At 48.2% G+C, this 16,644-nt stretch overlaps 3 non-coding genes across 3 annotated transcripts; all 3 read right to left on the reverse strand.

The window, feature by feature from the left end:
• Nucleotides 1-9,682: 9,682 nt before the first annotated feature.
• On the reverse strand, nt 9,683-9,755 carry Trnar-ucg (transfer RNA arginine (anticodon UCG)). The gene has a single exon. It is a non-coding gene; the product is annotated as a tRNA-Arg (tRNA).
• Nucleotides 9,756-11,770: 2,015 nt separating this feature from the next.
• Nucleotides 11,771-11,843, reverse strand: Trnat-agu (transfer RNA threonine (anticodon AGU)). The gene has a single exon. It is a non-coding gene; the product is annotated as a tRNA-Thr (tRNA).
• Nucleotides 11,844-14,804: 2,961 nt separating this feature from the next.
• On the reverse strand, nt 14,805-14,877 carry Trnat-agu (transfer RNA threonine (anticodon AGU)). Its single transcript has one exon. It is a non-coding gene; the product is annotated as a tRNA-Thr (tRNA).
• Nucleotides 14,878-16,644: the final 1,767 nt, after the last annotated feature.

The raw sequence follows: 16,644 nt of genomic DNA on the forward strand, positions 1-16,644 counted from the left end.
TAAAATGTCCCATAAGCCATAGGTAGCTGTTATGTTTGGCTGCAGGGAAGAGTCGGTAGTCCGGGCGCAGAATGTCGTGGATCTGAATCGCATGAGGCGCAGTCCGGTTGAGCACAGCGAGTTTTTTGCGCGTCCAATTCCAGATGTGCACTTGATCCTTGCAGACAAACAGATGTGCAATAGTCTCAACCATGTGGCACAAGTCGCAGTAGGGACTGGGTGCAAGATTAATCCTGTGCCGCTTTTCTTTCGTCGGAATAGTGTCAGCGACCACGTCATACCATTTGGAGCGGACATCTGTCGGAAGCGTTGGATTATGGATGTTAGCCCAAACGAGGGACCAATTGCAAGCCGGATACTTCTTTTCCAAGGGCCCAGGCAGTGACGGCCGAAGTAAGTGGCGGTACAGTTTTACCGTCGGCTTCTTGAAAAGCTCGTCGTCGAGATAGCTACTTTCAAGGTAATACAGTGCTATATGCTGAAAGTGCGGGCCGACGTGGCCAATGTCCACAGGCGGAGATATATTGCGGGGGCGGGACAGTTGATAGAGCCGCTTCGTGACGGTGTCCTCGCTGGCGGTGAGTATCTGCCATGAGCGTTTCAGATACAGGGCTAGGGCATGAATGCCGGGGTTTTTCAAGCCAAGGCCTCCCATATCGCATGGCAGTGCTGTCGTGGTGAAGGAAACCTTAAAAATATTGAGCTTCCAGACGTACCAGGCGGCCGCCGCTAGGAGTGATCTTGCTACTGTGGGTGGCATAGGTAGGACGGCGGCAACAAATTGTAATTTGGAGAGGGCATAAGAGTTGACGAAAAAGGCTCGCTGCAGACGATCGAGGTGTCGCATGTTCTGGTCGCGCAGGAGTGCTTTTATCGCCTGAATTTTGGGTATCCAATTTTTGTGAGACATGTCCAGAGGCCGGGCCGTAACGTAGAGACCAAGGTGTTTTCTAGTCTGTACACAGGGCAGCCAAGCTTCGCCTGTGATAGGTCGTTCTTGACCAAGCGTTAAGGCGGCGGATTTATTGACGTTTAACATGGCACCACTATCTCTTTGGAATTCCTCAAGAATGCGTTTCGCTGCGGTGACATCGCGAACGTCGTTAAGAAGCACGCTGACATCGTCTGCGTAAGCTTGGACCACAGACTTGATACCATAAAACTGGAATCCAGGGAGGCTATGATGTAGATGGCGCAACAAGGGTTCCATGAGGATCGCATAGAGCGTCGTTGAAAGTGGACAGCCTTGCTTGATACCCCGTGAGAGCTGGACGTACTCCGTCAATGTATTATTGATCAGGAAGCGTGTACGGGTACCACTGATACAGTTGTTGATGAGGTGGATAAAATTAAGACTGAAGCCCATTGATTCCATCACGCCGCTGAGATAGTGATAGTCAGCTCGATCGTAAGCCTTATCGAAGTCAAGAAATGCTATGGCCATAGGAGTACGGGTGGCCCAGGTGAGGGAGACGAGATCCCGATATAGCGCCAAAATGGTGGACAGCGACCGACCACGGATCGCACTCATTTGGTATGGTCCCAGAAGATAGGGTAACAGCTGCCGTAATCGGGCATTGAGGGCGCGCGTCAGAAGCTTAAAGTCGGCATTGAGCAGAGTAATGGGCCGCAGATCTTTGGTGGTGGTCGGCGTCGGCGTCTTAGGTATTAAAACAGTTAACCCTTCTGTGAAGGCTGGGGGTAGAGCAATCCCACGTAGTACTTCATTGTACATCTCTGTGAGTTCGTCCCCTAATATAGGCCAATATTTGACGTAAAACTCGACAGAGAGCCCGTCCGTGCCCGGAGATTTATTTCGTGGCGCAGCAAGCAGGGCATCCTTCAGTTCTTCTTTGGTAAAGGGAGCAAGCAGGTCCCGATTGAGGTCGTCGGTAATGCAGTACGGCGGGGGTCCAGAATGATACCATTCTCGCACTTTCTCATGTGGTACACCAGCACAGGTGTAAAGTGCAGCAAAGTGGTTGGTAACATGGTTTTTGATGTCTCGCTGTAGGGTATAACAAGCACCGTCTGCATCCTGCAACTTATGAATAAGTTTCCTACGCGCTGCACGTAACTGTTGGACGATATGATGGACTGACGTCTGCTGTTGCGGCAAGTTTGTGGAGTCACGTGCTCGAATCTGGTGGCCGACGGCGGTGCAGCCCGTCAAGGATGTAATCTTGGCTTGGAGTCTGCGTACGTGCGTGATGTTATTAGGCACCTGATGATAATCCCGGTACAATTCTCGCAGGGCACAGAAATAGAATTCAGTGATTTCCTTCTCACCGCGAGCGCGAATCCGGGCGTGGTGCTTGATGCAAGTAATGAGTTTCCCCTTTGCATGAAGCGTCCACCAATCAATCCACGTGGAATACGTGGGCCTGCTTGATGTTACGGAGTGCCAAACTGACCGGATCTCACGCTCTAAAGTGGCGTCTTGTAAGAGGTGACAGTTGAGTTGCCATCGTCCGAAGCCTCTATAAACTTTCTGCGGTGAGTGATTAAAGACGATGTGGTAAGCGATATGGTCACTGAAATTAACGGGCCAATATTCGCAAGTTCCCACGTCGGCTAAAAGACCGCGTTGCACATATATGCGATCTAACCTGCTGGAAGATGTCTGCGTAAAGTGAGTAAAGGCAACTTCATCTGGGTGTAAGGTCGCCCACGTGTCGACTGACTGCAATTCTGTAACCAGTGTTAGCAGTTCCTGGCTGAAGTTAAAGTTCGGCGTTTGATCGGTGCGGCGCAATACGCAGTTAAAGTCACCACCCATAATAATACGCAGACGCAAGTCGGTGATTAGATTCGCTATCTCTCCCGTGTAAAACTCCCTCCTCGCCGCTCGCGCGTTGGAACCGGAAGGGGCGTACACATTAAGAAGGAGTACATCATGGAACTGTGCGGCAATGCCTCGTCCGGTAGGTAACATGGACAAACAAGAACATTCAATGCCTTCCCGATACAGAATGATCGTACCTGCCTCCGTCCCTATATTGACAATGGCGTCATAACCGGGTACGTCGGCTAGGAGTGGAGTCAGTGCTTCCTGTACGAACAGAATGTCTATATCAGCGGCCCGTAAATAATGTCGAAGGCTGTGGATTTTTGCTTGAGAGACAATGCGGTTAACATTTATGGTAGAAATCTTATAGGATTGTCGTGAACGGAGCAATGTGGGATGAGTGGTCATCTGCAGATGAAAACAGGTACGATTTTTATCCCTTCATCAGTCGTCCGCTTCGGAGGTCGTATAAGTCTAGACGTCGCCGTCCGTGGACGCTGCATTGCGCCGAGACGTAAGCAGCGTATCACCAGTTGCCATCGGTTCTTCACGCTCGGGATTGCCAGTCATATCTTCAATATCATCCGCCCAATTATCGACAGACACAGCCGTCGTCGCGCCTGCTGCAGCAGTTCCGGAACCGCATTGCGGGCCGTCACCCTGCACATCTGCAACTTGGGCCGTCCGCGGTGGTGCACTAATATGTGCCCTCCCCGTGTCAAGGTTGGATACATCATCGTCAATATTCATGGGTGAGGCCAACGACGGAAGATAATCTTCGGTCCCCGAAGTGTCATCGCAGATCATGCGGCCCGCGTGTTTGGCCTTTTCACGCAAGGGAGGTGCCGATTGAGCTGCCGCCGGACGAGCGATCCGACGTTTCTTGTGCTTTTTCGGGGAGGACCCACTGACAGAGGCTTCCGCATTCTTTAAAGGAAGAGGAAGAGCCTCTGTCTCTTGCTGGCTGTCAGTGGCGGTAGTGGCCGCCTCCACAACGTCAACCCTGGCTTCCTCACGTGAGTCGTCACAGGGCACCGCGGCTAGTAAGCCAGCGACCGGCAAGGCTTCCTGAGCGGTAGAGATTTCCATAGGTACATCTCCGCCATTCGTAACATCTGCCACACTAAGTCCGACTTCCGCAGCCGACGCAGTGGGTGTATTTGCACGGACCGCCGCTACATAAGTAGTCGGTAATATTGTCGGTTGCGGGGGAGGGCCCAGTTCACCCGCAGGCAGCTGCGTTACACGTCGTTGGATGCACTGTGCCCGGACGTGTCCCGTGGAATTACAGCCTGAACATGTACGAGGCTGTCCCTCATATATGATTATCGCCCTATATCCACAAATCGTTAGGTAGGACGGAATATGCCGTTGCAATTCGATCTTAATTTGCCGCACACCGTTCAAAACAGGGTACTTATGGAACGAGGCCCACTTTTCGGCAATGTTACTGATAATTTTGCCGTAGGACTTAATAGAAGCATTAATTTGTTCGGCCGAGATTTCAAAAGGCAACTCGAAAATCCTGACGGTACGAATACCAAGACCAGCGTGGACAACAGTCACCTCACCAACATTCCCGTCACTGTGTCGAAATTTATAGGTACCGCCACATGAATCGATGATTTTGTCGCACAATTCTGGGTCACGCAATTTGATATAAACTGTGCTACTGACAATAGACAAATGGATACCAATGATATCGGTGGGAGGCAATTTTACGTCTTCATCGAGAAATCGTTCGACTTCGTAATATTTCGGTCGAGAAAAACTTCCATCAAACATAAACTTCAAAGTATCTTTCCGCTCTGGGTGATCCATGTTAGGTTCTATTCGTTACAAACAAGATGTTTGCGCGCCGCAACGGCCCTCGACTCACCACGTGCCGCACCGCAGGCCGCAGCTGAGCATGTAAACAACGCTCCAGGCACGTCCGACCTGCACGACGGCCGCGCCTCGACTACCGACTGAGCTAGCCGGCTGCCTCGGTGAAAACCTGCGGGTCAGCACGTCACACAGTACTCGTTTGGGTTGGGTGGTCCCATACAGAATCTCTCCATGCTGCCTAATGTTTTCCCAACGTCACACTCGTCACGTACTTCACTTTTATTTAATAATCATTTCTGAGAGGTAAAGGAATTGCATGACAACCTGCAGAGCTAGTGGCGTCAAAATTAACTCAAAAGCCGAACGAGTTACTTTCCGACGTTGTTTTAGATGTGCAAGTGCCACTCATAACTCGCGGTGACGGCACTCTGCCGACCATTTCGCTAGTTAACACCGGTCTTGTTGTGTGTGTTTCAAGCTCAAGAGCATCTCCAAGCAGAAAATGGTCAACAGAAACATTCAGACGGTTTCGCACTGCTCAATTGCTACATTAAAGCGGTATGTTTCTTTTTCAGAACTGGAAAAAAACCGAGCGTGACAGCATTCGAACCTGTCATTTTCAGATCCGAAGTCTGACGCCTTATCCATTCGGCTACACGGTCACTAGTGACCAAGTATAACTTGTATACGACTCATCTCGTAACGCTCACACCCCTGAGGAATAGTGTTTTCGTTCCACACAGCCGCTGCCCCTTGCTCTTTCCCACCCAAACGTTACATTCAACCTCTTACGAGACCGACCAAATATAGACTGGGTAACAAGACCACACACTTTGTGCATTCGAAATCGAAGGCAGGGCGTCCCTCGCTGCATTTGCTACCATGGCCATTTGCTACTTCTGCAGAAGCGGTGGCTGCGACGACGACGACGACGACGACGACGACGACGACGACCGCGAGAGGCTCTGAGATATGTGAGAAATTCATCTATAAAATGTAATTCAGACTGCCTCGTCCCACCTTATGCTGTACCGCTTTGGCAAATGCTTTATCTGCGACATTCGCCTTAATCACATCTGAGCGTAATTCTTAATAAAACGCTTGACGCTAATTGTTTACTAGACCAGTGCTCTACCACTGAGCTAAAGAGGCGCGGCCTAGAGGTACTCTTGCGTACTTCGTCCTTACGGTCGTCTGGGTCATCAGACTTGAGCTGACAACACTTCATATTACCGACTACTATTTGCAGCTATGGCGATCCATTACTGCTTGGCTACATATCTGACACGTAACCGATGTGCTCTCCAAACAACACTTGCATTTCAGAACATGTCTTTCACACATGTCTACAAAATCACCTTTACCTTCAAATACAGTTTTCTTGCGACTGACAGAACGTAGGCAAAGTTAAAAGTTGCTATTTCCATTACATCACGTTAATCAGAAAAACGGTAATTTACATCTGCAGCGGAACAAAATTCAGTTCCGCCCAGCGTGGGGCTCGAACCCTCGACCCTGGGATTAAGAATATCATGCTCTACCGACTGAGCTAGCCGGCTGCCTCGGTGAAAACCTGCGGGTTAGCACATCACACAGTACTCGTTTGGGTTGGGTGGTCCCATACAGAATCTCTACATGCTGCCTAATGTTTTCCCAACGTCACACTCGTCACGTACTTCACTTTTATTTAATAATCATTTCTGAGAGGTAAAGGAATTGCATGACAACCTGCAGAGCTAGTGGCGTCAAAATTAACACACATACTTGATGTGACTCAAAAGCCGAACGAGTTACTTTCCGACGTTGTTTTAGATGTGCAAGTGCCAGTCAAAACTCGCGGTGACGGCACTCTGCCGACCATTTCGCTAGTTAACACCGGTCTTGTTGTGTGTGTATCAAGCTCAAGAGCATCTCCAAGCAGAAAATGGTCAACAGAAACATTTAGACGGTTTCGTACTGCTCAATTGCTACATTAAAACTTTATGTTTCTTTTTCAGAACTGGAAAAAAACCGAGCTCGACAGCATTCGAACCTGTCACTTTCAGATCCGAAGTCTGACGCCTTATCCATTCGGCCACACGGTCACTAGCGACCAAGTATAACTTGTATACGACTCATCTCGTAACGCTCACACCCCTGAGAAATAGTGTTTTCGTTCCATACAGCCGCTGCCCCTTGCTCGTTCCCACCCAAACGTTACATTCAACCTCTTACGAGACCGACCAAATATAGACTGGGTAACAAGACCACACACTTTGTGCATTCGAAATCGAAGGCAGGGCGTCCCTCGCCGCATTTGCTACCATGGCCATTTGCTACTTCTGCAGAAGCGGCGGCGGCGACGACGACGACGACGACGACGACGACGACCACGACGACGACGACGACGACCGCGAAAGGCTCTGAGATATGTGAGAAATTCATCTATAAAATGTAATTCAGACTGCCTCGTCCCACCTTATGCTGTACCGCTTTGGCAAATGCTTTATCTGCGCCATTCGCCTTAATCACATCTGAGCGTAATTCTTAATAAAACGCTTGACGCTAATTGTTCGTCATCACAGATACTGTTTGCTATACGGCCACGACGCGCAACTGATTTCCAAAATTCGTCTTCCTCCTCTGAGGATGGGAACTCACGACCCCTGGTTTACTAGACCAGTGTTCTACCACTGAGCTAAAGAGGCGCGGCCTAGTGGTACTCTTGCGTACTTCGTCCTTACGGTCGTCTGGATCATCAGACTTGAGCTGACAACACTTCATATTACCGACTACTATTTGCAGCTATGGCGATCCATTACTGCTTGGCTACACATCTGACACGTAACCGATGTGCTCTCCAAACAACACTTTCATTTGAGAACATGTCTTTCACACATGTCTACAAAATCACCTTTACCTTCAAATACAGTTTTCTTGCGACTGACAGAGACGTAGGCAAAGTTAAAAGTTGCTATTTCCATTACATCACGTTAATCAGAAAAACGGTAATTTACATCTGCAGCGGAACAAAATTCAGTTCCGCCCAGCGTGGGGCTCGAACCCTCTACCCTGGGATTAAGAATATCATGCTCTACCGACTGAGCTAGCCGGCTGCCTCGGTGAAAACCTGCGGGTCAGCACGTCACACAGTACTCGTTTGGGTTGGGTGATCCCATACAGAATCTCTCCATGCTGCCTAATGTTTTCCCAACGTCACACTCGTCACGTACTTCACTTTTATTTAATAATCATTTCTGAGAGGTAAAGGAATTGCATGACAACCTGCAGAGCTAGTGGCGTCAAAATTAACACACATACTTGATGTGACTCAAAAGCCGAACGAGTTACTTTCCCACGTTGTTTTAGATGTGCAAGTGCCAGTCAAAACTCGCGGTGACGGCACTCTGCCGACCATTTCGCTAGTTAACACCGGTCTTGTTGTGTGTGTTTCAAGCTCAAGAGCATCTCCAAGCAGAAAATGGTCAACAGAAACATTCAGACGGTTTCGTACTGCTCAATTGCTACATTAAAACGGTATGTTTCTTTTTCAGAACTGGAAAGAAACCGAGCGTGACAGCATTCGAACCTGTCATCTTCAGATCCGAAGTCTGACTCCTTATCCATTCGGCCACACGGTCACTAGCGACCAAGAATAACTTGTATACGACTCATCTCGTAACGCTCACACCCCTGAGGAATAGTGTTTTCGTTCCACACAGCCGCTGCCCCTTGCTCTTCCCCACCCAAACGTTACATTCAACCTCTTACGAGACCGACCAAATATAGACTGGGAAACAAGACCACACACTTTGTGCATTCGGAATCGAAGGCAGGGCGTCCCTCGTCGCATTTGCTACCATGGCCATTTGCTACTTCTGCAGAAGCGGCGGCGGCGACGACGACGACGACGACGACGACGACGACGACCGCGAGAGGCTCTGATTTATGTGAGAAATTCATGTATAAAATGTAATTCAGACTGCCTCGTCCTACCTTCTGCTGTACCGCTTTGGCAAATGCTTTATCTGCGCCATTCGCCTTAATCACATCTGAGCGTAATTCTTAATAAAACGCTTGTCGCTAATTGTTCGTCATCACAGATACTGTTTGCTATACGGCCACGACGCGCAACTGATTTCCAAAATTCGTCTTCCTCCTCTGACGATGTTAACTCACGACCCCTGGTTTACTAGACCAGTGCTCTACCACTGAGCTAAAGAGGCGCGGCATAGCGGTACTCTTGTGTACTTCGTCCTTACGGTCGCTGGATCATCAGACTTGAGCTGACAACACTTCATATTACCGACTACTATTTGCAGCTATGGCGATCCATTACTGCTTGGCTACACATCTGACACGTAACCGATGTGCTCTCCAAACAACAACACTTGCATTTCAGAACATGTCTTTCACACATGTCTACAAAATCACCTTTACCTTCAAATACAGATTTCTTGCGACTGACAGAACGTAGGCAAAGTTAAAAGTTGCTATTTCCATTACATAACGTTAATCAGAAAAACGGTAATTTACATCTGCAGCGGAACAAAATTCCCTTCCCCCCCGGTGTGGGGCTCGAACCCACGACCATGGGATTAAGAATATCACACTCTACCGACTGAGCTAGCCGGCTGCCTTGGTGAATACCTGCGGGTTAGCACGTCACACAGTACTCGTTTGGGTTGGGTGGTCCCATACAGAATCTCTCCATGCTGCCTAATGTTTTCCTAACGTCACACTCGTCACGTACTTCACTTTTATTTCATAATCATTTCGGTGAGGTAAAGGAATTGCATGACAACCTGCAGAGCTAGTGGCGTCAAAATTAACACACATACTTGATGTGACTCAAAAGCCGAACGAGTTACTTTCCGACGTTGTTTTAGATGTGCAAGTGCCAGTCAAAACTCGCGGTGACGGCACTCTGCCGACCATTTCGCTAGTTAACACCGGTCTTGTTGTGTGTGTTTCAAGCTCAAGAGCATCTCCAAGCAGAAAATGGTCAACAGAAACATTCAGACGGTTTCGTACTGCTCAATTGCTACATTAAAACGGTATGTTTCTTTTTCAGAACTGAAAAAAAACTGAGCGTGACAGCATTCGAACCTGTAATCTTCAGATCCGAAGTCTGACGCCTTATCCATTAGGCCACACGGTCACTAGCGACGAAGTATAACTTGTATACGACTCATCTCGTAACGCTCACACCCCTGAGGAATAGTGTTTTCGTTCCACACAGCCGCTGCCCCTTGCTCTTTCCAACCCAAACGTTACATTCAACCTCTTACGAGACCGACCAAGTATAGACTGGGAAACCAGACCACACACTTCGTGCATTCGGAATCGAAGGCAGGGCGACCGTCGCCGCATTTGCTACCATGGCCATTTGCTACTTCTGCAGATGCGGCGGCGGCGACTACGACGACGACGACGACGACGACGACCGCGAGAGGCTCTGAGATATGTGAGAAATTCATCTATAAAATGTAATTCAGACTGCCTCGTCCCACCTTATGCTGTACCGCTTTGGCAAATGCTTTATCTGCGCCATTCGCCTTAATCACATCTGAGCGTAATTCTTAATAAAACGCTTGTCGCTAATTGTTCGTCATCACAGATACTTTTTGCTATACGGCCACGACGCGCAACTGATTTCGAAAATTCGTCTTCCTCCTCTGAGGACGGGAACTCACGACCCCTGGTTTACTAGACCAGTGCTCTACCACTGAGCTAAAGAGGCGCGGCCTAGCGGTACTCTTGCGTACTTCGTCCTTACGGTCGCTGGATCATCAGACTTGAGCTGACAACACTTCATATTACCGACTACTATTTGCAGCTATGGCGATCCATTACTGCTTGGCTACACATCTGACACGTAACCGATGTGCTCTCCAAACAACAACACTTGCATTTCAGAACATGTCTTTCACACATGTCTACAAAATCACCTTTACCTTCAAATACAGTTTTCTTGCGACTGACAGAGACGTAGGCAAAGTTAAAAGTTGCTATTTCCATTACATCACGTTAATCAGAAAAACGGTAATTTACATCTGCAGCGGAACAAAATTCCCTTCCGCCCCGGTGTGGGGCTCGAACCCACGACCCTGGGATTAAGAATATCACGCTCTACCGACTGAGCTAGCCGGCTGCCTTGGTGAATACCTGCGGGTTAGCACGTCACACAGTACTCGTTTGGGTTGGGTGGTCCCATACAGAATCTCTCCATGCTGCCTAATGTTTTCCTAACGTCACACTCGTCACGTACTTCACTTTTATTTCATAATCATTTCGGAGAGGTAAAGGAATTGCATGACAACCTGCAGAGCTGGTGGCGTCAAAATTAACACACATACTTGATGTGACTCAAAAGCCGAACGAGTTACTTTCCGACGTTGTTTTAGATGTGCAAGTGCCAGTCAAAACTCGCAGTGACGGCACTCTGCCGACCATTTCGCTAGTTAACACCGGTCTTGTTGTGTGTGTTTCAAGCTCAAGAGCATCTCCAAGCAGAAAATGGTCAACAGAAACATTCAGACGGTTTCGTACTGCTCAATTGCTACATTAAAACGGTATGTTTCTTTTTCAGAACTGGAAAAAAACTGAGCGTGACAGCATTCGAACCTGTAATCTTCAGAACCGAAGTCCGACGCATTATCCATCCGGCCACACGGTCACTAGCGACCAAGTATAACTTGTATACGACTCATCTCGTAACGCTCACACCCCTGAGGAATAGTGATTTCGTTCCAAACAGCCGCTGCCCCTTGCTCTTTCCCAACCAAACGTTACATTCAACCTCTTACGAGACCGAACAAATATAGACTGGGAAACAAGACCACACACTTTGTGCATTCGGAATCGAAGGCAGGGCGTCCCTCGCCGCATTTGCTACCATGGCCATTTGCTACTTCTGCAGAAGCGGCGGCGGCGACGACGACGACGACGACCGCGAGAGGCTCTGTGATATGTGAGAAATTCATCTATAAAATGTAATTCAGACTGCCTCGTCCCACCTTCTGCTGTACCGCTTTGGCAAATGCTTTATCTGCGCCATTCGCCTTAATCACATCTGAGCGTAATTCTTAATAAAACGCTTGTCGCTAATTGTTCGTCATCACAGACACTGTTTGCAATACGGCCACGACGCGCAACTGATTTCCAAAATTCGCCTGCCTCCTCTGAGGATGTGAACTCACGACCCCTGGTTTACTAGACCAGTGCTCTACCACTGAGCTAAAGAGGCGCGGCCGAGCGGTACTCTTGCGTACTTCGTCCTTACCGTCGTCTGGATCATCAGACTTGAGCTGACAACACTTCATATTACCGACTACTATTTGCAGCTATGGCGATCCATTACTGCTTGGCTACACATCTGACACGTAACCGATGTGCTCTCCAAACAACAACACTTGCATTTCAGAACATGTCTTTCACACATGTCTACAAAATCACCTTTACCTTCAAATACAGTTTTCTTGCGACTGACAGAGACGTAGGCAAAGTTAAAAGTTGCTATTTCCATTACATCACGTTAATCAGAAAAACGGTAATTTACATCTGCAGCGGAACAAAATTCCGTTCCGCCCAGGGTGGGGCTTGAACCCTCGACCCTACGATTAAGAATATCATGCTCTACCGACTGAGCTAGCCGGCTCCCTCGGTGAATACATGCCGGTCTAGCACGTCACACAGTACTCCTTTGGGTTGGGTGGTTCCATACAGAATCTCTCCATGCTGCCTAATGTTTTCCTAACGTCACACTCGTCACGTACTTCACTTTTATTTCATAATCATTTCGGAGAGGTAAAGGAATTGCATGACAACCTGCAGAGCTGGTGGCGACAAAATTAACACACATACTTGATGTGACTCAAAAGCCGAACGAGTTACTTTCCGACGCTGTTTTAGATGTGCAAGTGCCAGTCAAAACTCGCGGTGACGGCACTCTGCCGACCATTTCGCTAGTTAACACCGGTCTTGTTGTGTGTGTTTCAAGCTCAAGAGCATCTCCAAGCAGAAAATGGTCAACAGAAACATTCAGACGGTTTCGTACTGCTCAATTGCTACATTAAAACGGTATGTTTCTTTTTCAGAACTGGAAAAAAACTGAGCGTGAAAGCATTCGAACCTGTAATCTTCAGATCCGAAGTCCGACGCCTTATCCATTCGGCCACACGGTCACTAGCGACGAAGTATAACTTGTATACGACTCATCTCGTAACGCTCACACCCCTGAGGAATAGTGGTTTCGTTCCACACAGCCGCTGCCCCTTGCTCTTTCCCACCCAAACGTTACATTCAACCTCTTACGAGACCGAACAAATATAGACTGGGAAACAAGACCACACACTTTGTGCATTCGGAATCGAAGGCAGGGCGTCCCTCACCGCATTTGCTACCATGGCCATTTGCTACTTCTGCAGAAGCGGCGGCGGCGACGACGACGACGACGACGACGACGACGACCGCGAGAGGCTCTGAGATATGTGAGAAATTCATCTATAAAATGTAATTCAGACTGCCTCGTCCCACCTTATGCTGTACCGCTTTGGCAAATGCTTTATCTGCGCCATTCGCCTTAATCACATCTGAGCGTAATTCTTAATAAAACGCTTGTCGCTAATTGTTCGTCATCACAGATACTTTTTGCTATACGGCCACGACGCGCAACTGATTTCGAAAATTCGTCTTCCTCCTCTGAGGACGGGAACTCACGACCCCTGGTTTACTAGACCAGTGCTCTACCACTGAGCTAAAGAGGCGCGGCCTAGCGGTACTCTTGCGTACTTCGTCCTTACGGTCGCTGGATCATCAGACTTGAGCTGACAACACTTCATATTACCGACTACTATTTGCAGCTATGGCGATCCATTACTGCTTGGCTACACATCTGACACGTAACCGATGTGCTCTCCAAACAACAACACTTGCATTTCAGAACATGTCTTTCACACATGTCTACAAAATCACCTTTACCTTCAAATACAGTTTTCTTGCGACTGACAGAGACGTAGGCAAAGTTAAAAGTTGCTATTTCCATTACATCACGTTAATCAGAAAAACGGTAATTTACATCTGCAGCGGAACAAAATTCCCTTCCGCCCCGGTGTGGGGCTCGAACCCACGACCCTGGGATTAAGAATATCACGCTCTACCGACTGAGCTAGCCGGCTGCCTTGGTGAATACCTGCGGGTTAGCACGTCACACAGTACTCGTTTGGGTTGGGTGGTCCCATACAGAATCTCTCCATGCTGCCTAATGTTTTCCTAACGTCACACTCGTCACGTACTTCACTTTTATTTCATAATCATTTCGGAGAGGTAAAGGAATTGCATGACAACCTGCAGAGCTGGTGGCGTCAAAATTAACACACATACTTGATGTGACTCAAAAGCCGAACGAGTTACTTTCCGACGTTGTTTTAGATGTGCAAGTGCCAGTCAAAACTCGCAGTGACGGCACTCTGCCGACCATTTCGCTAGTTAACACCGGTCTTGTTGTGTGTGTTTCAAGCTCAAGAGCATCTCCAAGCAGAAAATGGTCAACAGAAACATTCAGACGGTTTCGTACTGCTCAATTGCTACATTAAAACGGTATGTTTCTTTTTCAGAACTGGAAAAAAACTGAGCGTGACAGCATTCGAACCTGTAATCTTCAGAACCGAAGTCCGACGCATTATCCATCCGGCCACACGGTCACTAGCGACCAAGTATAACTTGTATACGACTCATCTCGTAACGCTCACACCCCTGAGGAATAGTGATTTCGTTCCAAACAGCCGCTGCCCCTTGCTCTTTCCCAACCAAACGTTACATTCAACCTCTTACGAGACCGAACAAATATAGACTGGGAAACAAGACCACACACTTTGTGCATTCGGAATCGAAGGCAGGGCGTCCCTCGCCGCATTTGCTACCATGGCCATTTGCTACTTCTGCAGAAGCGGCGGCGGCGACGACGACGACGACGACGACGACGACCGCGAGAGGCTCTGTGATATGTGAGAAATTCATCTATAAAATGTAATTCAGACTGCCTCGTCCCACCTTCTGCTGTACCGCTTTGGCAAATGCTTTATCTGCGCCATTCGCCTTAATCACATCTGAGCGTAATTCTTAATAAAACGCTTGTCGCTAATTGTTCGTCATCACAGCCACTGTTTGCAATACGGCCACGACGCGCAACTGATTTCCAAAATTCGCCTGCCTCCTCTGAGGATGTGAACTCACGACCCCTGGTTTACTAGACCAGTGCTCTACCACTGAGCTAAAGAGGCGCGGCTGAGCGGTACTCTTGCGTACTTCGTCCTTACCGTCGTCTGGATCATCAGACTTGAGCTGACAACACTTCATATTACCGACTACTATTTGCAGCTATGGCGATCCATTACTGCTTGGCTACACATCTGACACGTAACCGATGTGCTCTCCAAACAACAACACTTGCATTTCAGAACATGTCTTTCACACATGTCTACAAAATCACCTTTACCTTCAAATACAGTTTTCTTGCGACTGACAGAGACGTAGGCAAAGTTAAAAGTTGCTATTTCCATTACATCACGTTAATCAGAAAAACGGTAATTTACATCTGCAGCGGAACAAAATTCCGTTCCGCCCAGGGTGGGGCTTGAACCCTCGACCCTGCGATTAAGAATATCATGCTCTACCGACTGAGCTAGCCGGCTCCCTCGGTGAATACATGCCGGTCTAGCACGTCACACAGTACTCGTTTGGGTTGGGTGGTCCCATACAGAATCTCTCCATGCTGCCTAATGTTTTCCTAACGTCACACTCGTCACGTACTTCACTTTTATTTCATAATCATTTCTGAGAGGTAAAGGAATTGCATGACAACCTGCAGAGCTGGTGGCGTCAAAATTAACACACATACTTGATGTGACTTAAAAGCCGAACGAGTTACTTTCCGACGTTGTTTTAGATGTGCAAGTGCCAGTCAAAACTCGCGGTGACGGCACTCTGCCGACCATTTCGCTAGTTAACACCAGTCTTGTTGTGTGTGTTTCAAGCTCAAGAGCATCTCCAAGCAGAAAATGGTCAACAGAAACATTCAGACGGTTTCGTACTGCTCAATTGCTACATTAAAACGGTATGTTTCTTTGTCAGAACTGGAAAAAAACTGAGCGTGACAGCATTCGAACCTGTAATCTTCAGATCCGAAGTCCGACGCCTTATCCATTCGGCCACACGGTCACTAGCGACGAAGTATAACTTCTATACGACTCATCTCATAACGCTCACACCCCTGAGGAATAGTGGTTTCGTTCCACACAGCCGCTGCCCCTTGCTCTTTCCCACCCAAACGTTACATTCAACCTCTTACGAGACCGACCAAATATAGACTGGGAAACAAGACCACACACTTTGTGCATTCGGAATCGAAGGCAGGGCGTCCCTCGTCGCATTTGCTACCATGGCCATTTGCTACTTCTGCAGAAGCGGCGGCGGCGACGACGACGACGACGACGACGACGACGACGACCGCGAGAGGCTCTGATTTATAAGAGAAATTCATGTATAAAATGTAATTCAGACTGCCTCGTCCTACCTTCTGCTGTACCGCTTTGGCAAATGCTTTATCTGCGCCATTCGCCTTAATCACATCTGAGCGTAATTCTTAATAAAACGCTTGTCGCTAATTGTTCGTCATCACAGATACTGTTTGCTATACGGCCACGACGCGCAACTGATTTCCAAAATTCGTCTTCCTCCTCTGACGATGGGAACTCACGACCCCTGGTTTACTAGACCAGTGCTCTACCACTGAGCTAAAGAGGCGCGGCATAGCGGTACTCTTGTGTACTTCGTCCTTACGGTCGCTGGATCATCAGACTTGAGCTGACAACACTTCATATTACCGACTACTATTTGCAGCTATGGCGATCCATTACTGCTTGGCTACACATCTGACACGTAACCGATGTGCTCTCCAAACAACAACACTTGCATTTCAGAACATGTCTTTCACACATGTCTACAAAATCACCTTTACCTTCAAATACAGATTTCTTGCGACTGACAGA

Source organism: Schistocerca gregaria, chromosome 1 (assembly GCF_023897955.1).
Source record: "Schistocerca gregaria isolate iqSchGreg1 chromosome 1, iqSchGreg1.2, whole genome shotgun sequence".
NCBI lineage: Eukaryota > Metazoa > Arthropoda > Insecta > Orthoptera > Acrididae > Schistocerca > Schistocerca gregaria.